This window comes from Hakea prostrata, chromosome 1 (assembly GCF_041222555.1).
Source record: "Hakea prostrata isolate BN-2017 chromosome 1, UWA_Hpros_2, whole genome shotgun sequence".
Taxonomy (NCBI): domain Eukaryota; kingdom Viridiplantae; phylum Streptophyta; class Magnoliopsida; order Proteales; family Proteaceae; genus Hakea; species Hakea prostrata.
This window is the reverse complement of record NC_142600.1, coordinates 69,395,817-69,406,624: the sequence shown is the minus strand read 5'-3', so window position 1 is coordinate 69,406,624 and position 10,808 is coordinate 69,395,817. Positions and strand designations below refer to the sequence as shown.

General features: G+C 36.3%; 1 pseudogene across 1 annotated transcript; it reads right to left on the bottom strand.

Moving 5' to 3' along the window:
• Positions 1-1,520, bottom strand: LOC149029641 (growth-regulating factor 7-like; annotated as a pseudogene). The gene is made up of 3 exons (XR_016172738.1): positions 1,357-1,520; positions 925-1,278; positions 1-766 (listed from the first exon to the last, which is right to left on the bottom strand). The product of XR_016172738.1 is annotated as a growth-regulating factor 7-like (transcript).
• Between the last annotated feature and the right edge of the window lie 9,288 nt (positions 1,521-10,808).

The following is a 10,808-nucleotide window of genomic DNA, read 5'->3' as shown; positions in this document are numbered from 1 at the left end:
AGCATCTTAAGCATGTTAGCCACAGTACTAAAACTTGTTCAAATCTCATGATTTAACACAGTAAGGTAGGAGGAACATTGCTGCTATCACTCTGAGGGCAGCAGCCAATTATCCAAATGCCGTTCTTCTGAATCTTCTCATCTGGGTGAAGTAAAACTTTGAAGATAATAAAAACTTGATCATATACCTGATAATCTTTAGGAAAGTTGCTAAAATGGTAGAGGGGAATCTGATGGACTGTGCCTCTCCTGTCTGTGACAGAGTCTTTTAACAAAATGATCTCAAGAAATCAAAAAACCCCATGTATGCAAATTGCAAAACCCTCTCCGAATCACACAGGTGATTCTGTCTTAGAGATACTACTCTGAAGAACACTCTTTGGAGAGAAACCCAAGCTTGAAGAAACATTACTGTAATTGCTGTTGCTGTTCCCAGTGGAGTTGGTGATGCCATTTGTTGTTGTTGTTGGTTACCAGTTGAAGACTTTCTGGATCTGAAAGAGAGAGATTTGTGCTTGAACTTGACTTCCCAGTGCTGTTCTTTATCTTCTTTGTTGTAGTAGTAGTTGTAGATGTGGTGAGATGAGAAGCTTCCACATGCTTTCTTGAACGGTTGCGGCCTCTGTGCATATGCCGCTCACAGTATTTCTGATCAGGAACTACATCTTTCGAGCATCTCCATTTCTTTCCATCCGTTCTTCTACACCTCCCTGGTTCTGGTTCCATGCTGTTTCCGTAATCAAAGCAGATACTACCGCAACCTAAAACTGTAAAACAAAAAACAAATCCCAGATGAGAAACAGCTTTTTCTTTTTTTTTTTTTCCGATCTTCATTGGAAAAACGAAAAAAGTTAAACAAAAAGAGACCGAAACCACTGAACCAAACCACGCAGACCCAGATGAGTTTTGATTTTTTGAGACTTACAGCTAGGGAAATGTTGATAGATTCCGCCATTAATACCATCAAAGGAGCTCACAACACTCTTCCAGATAGGAAAAATGAGATGAAAAGGGACAGGAACGCCGGTAACCATGTATTTAAAGATGAGAGCTTGTAGTTCTAGCTCCTGCAACTGTAGAAAGGTGAACCCAGGCTTTCCATTTTCAAGCCCAGGCCCAAGCCCAAGTCCAAGCCCAATCAAGGATGACCCTTCATCTTCCATTCCCTCAAAATGAACAAAAAAATCTAAGATGAGAACATCAAATCAAGGAAAGCTTGAGAGTTGCATGCATTAGTGCAGTGGAGGACGGCAGGTGGGAAAGACAGTACCTGCAAAACCTGCAACAAGAGTAAATTTAGAAGGTGGGTTTTGAACCTACATAATTACATTACATAGCATCTGATTCAAGTTCAAACCCAGAAGATAGTTTTTGAGTTTGAAGACGCCAGCAGATGCAAAGAAGGACTCTGAACCTGCAATGGCAACAGATCTGAATTCTGCAGTTCACAGAGGGAAAATGAACAGGAACAGAAGAACTTATAGAAAGAAGAATAAAAGCCAAAACCACTTTAAGAAAGAATAAAGAGAGATTACTCTGGAGTCTTAACCGGTCTCTCAGAATCTCTACCCCTCCTCCCTTGAGAAGATAGCTATCTCTTGTCTCAGTGCCTCTGACATGCTCAGCTTTTGACGTGGCATCCGTGGGTGATTTTGTAATTCTGTATAGATAAGAAGAGAAAATACACGTCACTGATCATCATATGACGAAGCAATGTCTGACATGCGTCAGAAATTTGGTCTCAGAGGCAGGTCTGGCGTGGGAGCGTCACCATCCTACCCGTGACCGTTCGGTTTGCATTTTGGTATCTTTTCTTTAGAAATTGTTTGGTGCTATGCAATTAATGTGCAACACTGCAGTAAGTAAACGAGATCAAAATTTATACCGTAAAATTATTGCACTGAGAGTGAAGTCGAGCCCTTTTTCTTTGGGAGATGAGAAATGCTCGATATGTGCCCTTATTTTTTTTTTTTCACTTCAAATTTTGTGTGAAATTTAAGTAAAGTTTTCTGAAAATATTATTTTTAAATTATTTTTCTAATTTTAAAATGTAAATTTTGCGTAAAATATATGATAAAAATGTTGTTTTTTGATAAATTATAGTAAAAAAATGTTAAGGGAACACTATATGAAGAGATGATTTGGACCTAAAAATACAAACTACTTTTGTAGTACTTCAGAACTCTGGCATGATAGTTTCAAAGTCTATGACACTTCTATACAAAAAATGACTTATCAGAGGTTAAAATAAGGATGCCAATAATTTGGTCTAAAAGCACTAAATTAAAACATAGATTATTAACAAAATTTTGAATTTTGCTTGGATTTGAATTAGGTTCAATTGTTCAAAGCCTTGGAGCTTGTCCCTTGGGCTTAAAGCCAAATAAATCATTTTTTTAATAGGCTGGTTCGGTTTAATTTTATGATTTGATCCCAAAATTGACAATCCTATACTCATATAAGGACGTTTCAATTCTACAACTCAGACTTGATCAGAGTTTGGATTCTCTATCAGTTAAAGTAGAGGTCTGTATTTTTATGACACTTTCGACCACATATTATGAGGAGCTCGTGAGAGCCCATTGAAAGTTCCACCTCCGACTCTTTATCTAAACTCGAAGTTGAGGCCTCTCCTAATATCTCGTGAAAAATTATGAGAAGGGTCCAAATCTTTTATCCATCCAAACCAAGAACCCTTAAATTAGAATATTTTTTGGAATGTGAAATAGTGGAAGTAAAAAATTAACCCAATATGACTGTTGAGTCCGGATCATCTCCCCTAAGAGTGCTCTCCGTCGGTTATTAACCACAAATTACAAGGAGGCCCACAGGATTAAGGTGATTACTTATGGGCCCCATATAGTTTGTGATTGTAAAACCGATAAGAGATCATTCCTCAGGGAAGATGATTCACACTCATGAATGCTATGGTTGTTTTGTAATGATAATATCATCACATTGGGTCTTATCAATGGTTTAGAACCGTTGTTTCAAATATCAAAATGCAAAAGGGGAAAAATTCTAATTTAGATGTAATTCCAACACTTAATTCTAGGGTTTTTTTTCTTTTCTTCATCAAATCCTTTACTATTAAAAGATAAGAGATTATTTTTTCTTAATATAAGGGCGTTTTTTATATAAAAAAAATTAGATATGCAACCAAGAGGGCTGAACGCATGACTTGTAAATTCTTAATTATTCCATTAATCCTCCATTGCCATTAGAGTAATTTTTGAAAGGATGAAAATTATCCAAAGGGGCCACACGACTCACTCATTACTCGTGATATTGTCGGGTGATGATTATAATTGCAGATGGCCCCATCCATGATATTTCCGTATGTCAATCACTCTCGATTGATGGATCCTTACGCGACACTCTCATTTCCTGTCTGAGAAAATGAAGAAGGGAGTGGCGGTGGGAAGCAGTCCGTGGTTAACCCACACATGCAACTTTATTTGCTCTGACATGCAAGTTGGCAACGGGACCACCCAACACCAAACAAACCATACCGTACCATCTGATCATCTATACGATACAAAAGAATGACCATATCATATCATATCATACCATGCAATCAATGAATGTGTGTTTCTAACCCAACCACCTGGTCCACCTCCACCTCTCAATCATTAATGCCAGCCGTCTGATCCCTTGCCTACCAGAATTCCATTTTTACCTTGGAATAAATCTACTATCATGGAAACTCAAACATGAAATCAAAATTAGGGTAATGTTTTTTTTTGTTGGGAGGGTCAGTTCAAGCTTTGCCAGGTCATAAATTCAAATTTTAACAATGGTTTTAGTAATAATGGTCTTATGATAGAACTGGTGGATACCATCCATGCGAGCCGGAAAGAATGTCATTTATATTTCAACATCTTAATAGCTTCTTTCCACATATGAAGAACCAAAATTTAAGATTAAGATCGTTAGATGTCACTTTATCACATAAGCAACATTGGCGAGGAAAAATAAGAAACCAATGCATATTTGCATGAACACGTAGGTGCATGGGTTATTAGGCGTGATAAGGATGATTTTTCATCCTTTCCCTAATTGTTTTTGATTTGAATTATTTTCTCATCTTATTTGATATCTTTTCATTCATCCTTCCTCCCATTTGAATTCTTTCCATACCATCTCATCCTTCCATTTAATCAGTATCTTAATTTGGTTTGATTGATTTATCTATTGAAACCTTTTCAAGTATTGTACTTTCATACAAATATTTTTATATGTTGTATTTTCATATTTTATATATTTCTTTTTTTGTTCATTGTTACCTAACAATATGGTTTCTAGAGCAAGTGAACTGCATCGACAGTTCTGGAAAGTGAAAGAGGTTGCTATTGGCAGGGCACCTGTGCAAAGATCTAATGTGATTCGGCAATATGTGATCGCCTCTTCTCATGCTATTCCCATGGGCTGCTATTTGATTCAGAATGATGCTTCCCTCCTTATGGCCCATCATCGTATGGGCTTGGGCTATGTTTTTTACAATGGTAATGGAGTCATGGTGAAAGCTATACCTACACACGCTCAATTTGAAACTGCCATAGTGGGTGAAGCTTTAACACTACGATTGGCTATGCTGGATGCAATTGGAGAGTGTATCGATTGTGTGGTATTTCAATTTGATTGTGTTGAGCTTTTTAATTTGATTGTGTGGGGCTCCTTTGATCCTTGATCCTATAATTTCGGATATTAGAACACTCCAAACTGCTTTCCTTGAATGTCGGTTTGATGTAATCTCTAGGTCGAACAATGTAATTGCTCATGTCCTAGCAAGGAAAGCCCTGTCGATTGCGGGCTTGACAGTGTGGCCTCTTTCCACTCCTTGGCTGCATCCTTCAGCCTCGGCTTCTGCCCAACCTTAATGAAAGTGTTTACCAAAAAAAAAAACCCTAATAATATGAGATGTATGATGCCTATATATACTTGAGGTTCTCTCAAATGAAATTATTCAAACATTCTTCCTATTGAGGTTGTCTTAATATGGTCTCAGCCTAAAACATGATTTTGCATCTTAATTAACCACGTCTTCTTCAATGGCTACCAATACTAAGTCTGTTGATTTTGATTCCTCCTCATATTTCTTTCATCACTCAGACAATCCGAGTGCCATTTTGGTCACCCAACCATTGAAGGGTGATAATTATCTGACTTGCCGACGCACTATGCATATGACTCTCGAAGCAAAAAACAAACTTCAATTCATTGACAGCTCTCTTTCAAAATCTGTTTTTGATTCAGTTTTGCTTTCTTAATGGATCCGTTGTAATAGTATGGTTCTTTCATGGCTCATCAATGCTCTTGTTCTAAATATTGCTCATAGTATCTTTTGTGCCTCTACTGCTCATGAGGCTTGGGACAACCTTGAGACTTGTTATTCTCAATAAAATGCACCCCGTATCTTTGAAATTTGTTGTGCCATTTCCACCCATTAACAAGGCACGTATTCATTGGCTTCTTATTATACGGTTCTCAAAGGGCTCTGGGATGAGTTTTCTTTGTATAATGATCTACCATCTTGCACATGTGGTCTTCTAAATAAGCATTTTGATCTTATTCATAGAGTTCATCTTCTTGAATTTTTGATGGGACTTAATGATTCCTACGGCTTACTTCTTAGCCAATTACTTTTGATGGACCCTTTGTCGACGGTGAATTGTGCTTATTTTCTCTTACTTCAAGAGGAGTGTTATCGCACAATTCATGAGGCTATTGCTTCCGCTCTCATGCACTCTACCTTGGTTGCCACGTCTTCTTGTTATAGTTCCAAAAATAGTACCAAGAAACACTATCATTGTGACTTTTGTGGCTTGAATGGTCATTCAAAATCTCATTGTTTTAAGAAACATGAGTATCCTCCCAAATGTGATACAAAGTCCACCGCACCGTTGTCTCCAACGGTTCACTCTCTTGTTGCAACTGTGGTCCCTTATGCTATTGCACTATCTTTCACCACATATTAGTATCATAAACTCCTCTCTGTTGGAATTTGGTAACATTACACCATTCGCAAATGTTGTAGGTAAAGTATCTTCTCTATGAGTTATTGATTTTAGCACCAATCTTCATATGGTTTCAGATTTGTCTTTATTTCATTTGGATAGTCTTGTTCCCCACACTCAATCAATTCGTCTTCCAAATGGTGGTTTTGTTCATGTTACACATATTGGGAATTGCAACCCCATATCCACTTTACCTCTTAAGGACGTCATACATGTTCCTTTATTTGGTTTTAATTTGTTACCTATTACTCAACTTACTAAACAACTTCATTGTTTCCTAACTTTCTATCCTGATCATTGTATGAAACATAACCTACACACCAAGGAGAGGATTGGGCTAGGTAAGGGGTATAATGGACTTTATTATTTGGAGTTGGATCATGCCGTTGTTGCTGTTGTTTTTCCCGCCAAGGACCTTTGGCATTTTGTTTAAGCCATCTATCTTTAAAAGTTTCTAGTTATATTGCACTTTTGGATCCGAATATTTCTTTTCATAAAAATTGTGTTTGCTCTATTTGCCCTTTGGCTAAGCAAACTCGATTTTTTCCCCATCTAGTACAATTTCTACCACCTCTTGTTTTGAGTTGATACATTGTGACATATGGGGACCTTATTTCGTTCCCTCAATTTGTGGTGCAAAATATATTTTTTAACTATTGAATGCACTTGGGTGTTTTTGTTAAATCGTAAATCTGATGCTTTGTCTTGATTAAGGGAATTTTTTTGCTATGATTAAAATCCAATTTGGATATCAAATCAAATAACTTTGAACTGATAATGCTCGTGAGTTTTTTATTTACCATTCAAATGAATTTTTTTACAATTCATGGTCTTATTCATCAACATAGTTGTGTTGATACACCTCAACAAAATGGGGTTGTTGAACGCAAACACCGCTATCTTCTTAATATGGCCCATGCTCTATCCTTTCAAGCAAGTCTACTTCATAAGTTTTGGGGTCATTGTGTTTTGAAAGCCGCTTACCTAATTAATCATTTACCCACCCTACTACTACATGGTAAGTCACCACTTCAAGTTTTATTTGGCAAGATTCTTTCATATTCTTATATTCGAACTTTTGGATGCCTTTGTTATGGTCATAACCATTCATCAATTTGTCATAAATTTGATCTTCGAGCATTTTCTAGGTGTTTTTATTGGGTATCCATATGCACAAAAAGAGTATACGATTTATGATTTACAAACACATAAGGTTTACATTAGTCGTGATGTTACATTTGTTGAAGATTATTTTCTTTTTTCAAAATTACCATCTCCATTATTGCCTGTTTTACCCATTGCTGCTTTAGATATTGATAGTTTATCTATTTTGTTGGATCTACCCTTATCACCACACCCTCTCCCCAATTGGCTTCCCATCCACCACCATCTCTCGGCCATCTCGGGTTCATCAACCGCCACCCCATCTTAAAGATTATCATTGTTATGCCATGGATGTCCAAGTTCCTCCTTCCGCATAGGTACTCTCACTCTTACTAATTTTTTTCTAATCTTATTATAGATTATCCTCACTCCATTTTCAGGCATCTCAAGGCCCTAAATGCTATAACTGAACCTACAAGCTTTACTAAGGCTATTGTTTCACTTGATTGGAAGGAAGCAATGGATAGTGAAATTGCAGCTCTTAAACTTAATAAGACTTGGTCTCTTATACCTTTACCCCCTAAACAAGAAACCCATAGGTTGTAAATGGATTTACAAAATCAAATGACATTTAGATGGGTCAATTGAACATTATAAATTGTGTTTGGTGGCAAAGGGTTGTACTCAAATTGAGGGGGTTGATTTCCATGAGACATTTGCCCCAATTGCTAAGTTGGTTACTGTTAGAACATTTTTTGCCATTGTTGCTATCAAAGAATGGTCCTTGCATCAATTGGACGTTAATAACACCTTTCTTCATGGCGATCTTGATGAAGAGGTATAAATGACTCTTCCGCCTGGTTATCATTGAAAGGGGGACAAATTGGTTTGTCGCTTGTACAAATCACATGTATGGGCTTAACAAAACATCCTGTAATTGGTTTTCCAAGCTTTTTGGTGCCTTTATTGATCTTGGATATACACAATCTAAGGCAAATTACTCTCTATTTTCTTTACTTACAAATTAAGTCTTCATTTACCTTTGTACTTGTTTATGTTGATGACATTTTAATTGTTGGGTCTGGACACACTGTGATTTCCAACTTAAAATCCCTTCTTTAACAACGTTTATGGATTAAAGATCTTGGTTCGCTTAAATATTTCCTTGGTCTTGAGGTGGCACAATCCAAGAAAGGTATTTTCATCAACCAACGAAAATATACATTGGACATCTTAACTGATGTTGGTTTTACAAGTGCTAATCCGACTCAATTTCCAATGGAACAATACCTCTAGTTGACTATTTCTGATGGTGAGCCCTTACTTGATCCAACACCATACCGTCGGTTATTAGATCGACTTATTTATCTCATAATTACTCGCCTAGATATTGTTCATACTGTGAATGTTCTTAGTCAGTTCATGCACGAGCCTCAAAAACCTCATATGGATGTTGCTAATCGTTGACTACGTTACCTCCATAGCACTCCAGGACAAGTGATTTTTTTATCTACTGACAGTGAGTTATTTATTTGTGCTTATTGTGACTCAGATTAGGCAACTTGCCCTATGACTCGACAATCTACCACTGGATATTATGTATTCCTTGGTTCCAGCCTTTTATCTTGAAAATCTGAAAAATAAGCCATTGTGTCCCGCTCATATGCTGAGTTTGAATATCATGCTATGACCATCACCACTTGTGAACTCATGTGGTTAGTTACATGGCTCAAAGATCTTGGTGTCATGGTCCCTCGACCAATATCTTTATTTTGTGACAATCAAGCTGCTTTACATATTGTTGCGAAACTAGTATTTCACAAGCGCACTAAGCACATCGAGATTGATTGTCATATGGTTTGCGATTAAGTTTGAAATGGTCTCATTTAACCCACCTCCACCACTAGTGCTGCCCAAGTTGCTGACATTTTCACGAAGACCCTTGGAAAAGATTTGTTTCTCAGTCATAGAGGCAAGTTGGGAGTTCTTGACATTCACTCTCCAACTTGAGGGGGTGTATTAGGCGTGATAAGGATGATTTTTCATCCTTTTCCTAGTTGTCTCTGACTTGAATTCTTTCCTATTATTTTCTCATCTTATTTGAATTCCTTCCATTCATCTTTCCTCCCATTCGAATTCTTTCCATACCATTTCATTCTTCCATTTCATCAGTATCCTTATTTGGCTTGATTGGTTTCTCTATTGAATCCTTTCCATATATTGTATTTCTATACAAACATCTCCATATTGTTGTATTTCCATGTTTTGTATTTTTCTTTTATTGTTCATTGTTACCTAATAGCATGGGATGTATGTTGCCTATATATTTGAGGTCCTCTCATATGAAATTATTCAACCATTTTTCCTATTAAGGTTGTGTTTTAATAGAAATTGCGTTCACCTCATTTAAGGTATTGCTCTCTAAAAAAAAAAAGGGAATGAAGATACTAAGAGGCATCCCAATAGGTAACAATTTGGACTACCTGTGTATTATTCTCTCAGAAAAGTGATGCAACAAAATTTCATGTAAAACTATAACTCCCATGTAAGAATAGACATTCTCCTGGATCATATGATAGCCTACAGTCAATTATGATCATAATAGTATGCCTACATTCAATTATGATCATAATAGTAAACCTACAGTCAATTATGATTTTTTTAGTAATTAAAGCAACAGGAAAAGTGCGAGAATTGAAGGCTAAAAGCAATGAAATATTGCATCAACTAATACCCAAATAGTCAGGGACAGAGCCACGATTGAACATTGTGGTGGGGTGAATAACGAGTCTCGATCACTTCTCTATCGGGCGAGCACTGACACCTTTTTACAACACATATTGTGGGACCCATTGTGGGTCTCACTTCTGAATTATTTCACCATATTCTGACGTGAGGCCCACATTAAAAATTTAGGTAAATTAAAAAGATGACTAAAATATAGATAACACAATTATAAATAAATTATAAAAACTATATTGAAATAAAGTATATGGGCTAAAATTGTATGATTAGATTTGTAATCATTTAAAACTTTAAAAATCATGAAACAAAGAAGGTGGGAAGAAATTGTGGGAGAAAAGATGAATTTGAAGTCTATTAACTAAATATGCAGCAATTAATTTTCATAAATTAAGTTAAAAAAAAAAAAAGAATTTCAATGACTATGATTGGACTTGATAAAATCAATGGTTGAAATTCGAAACATCAAACTAATAAAACTTAAAATTTAAATTGCTATTAGTAATAATCAAAACTTTGCCAATGCAAGGTTGGTTGACTGGTAAAGATCCATACTTCTCGAGAGGTTTTGGGTTCAATCCATGCAGATGGCATTATATTTCTAATATTAAAAAAAAAAAAAAATTTAAAAACTTTAGGAGAAAGTTGAGGGAGTAAAAAATAATTCAATGATTATGTTTACATTTGATAAAATCAATAGTTGAAATTTTAAACAAGATTTAAATTGCTATTAGTAAAAATAGAAAATTTAACCAACGGGGGTTGGTCCAAATAGTAAGCAGCTTGGTTCGCTTAAGCAAGATTCCGGTATCGAATCCTTGTGGATGCAAAAAATCCCCGTTGGGAGACTCACCCACCACAGCCAGGTGTGAGACGCGGGTCGAACCACCGGTTTATAAAACCGGTTTTTGGCAAACCAAAAAAAGAAAATTTAGGAGAAAGTTTA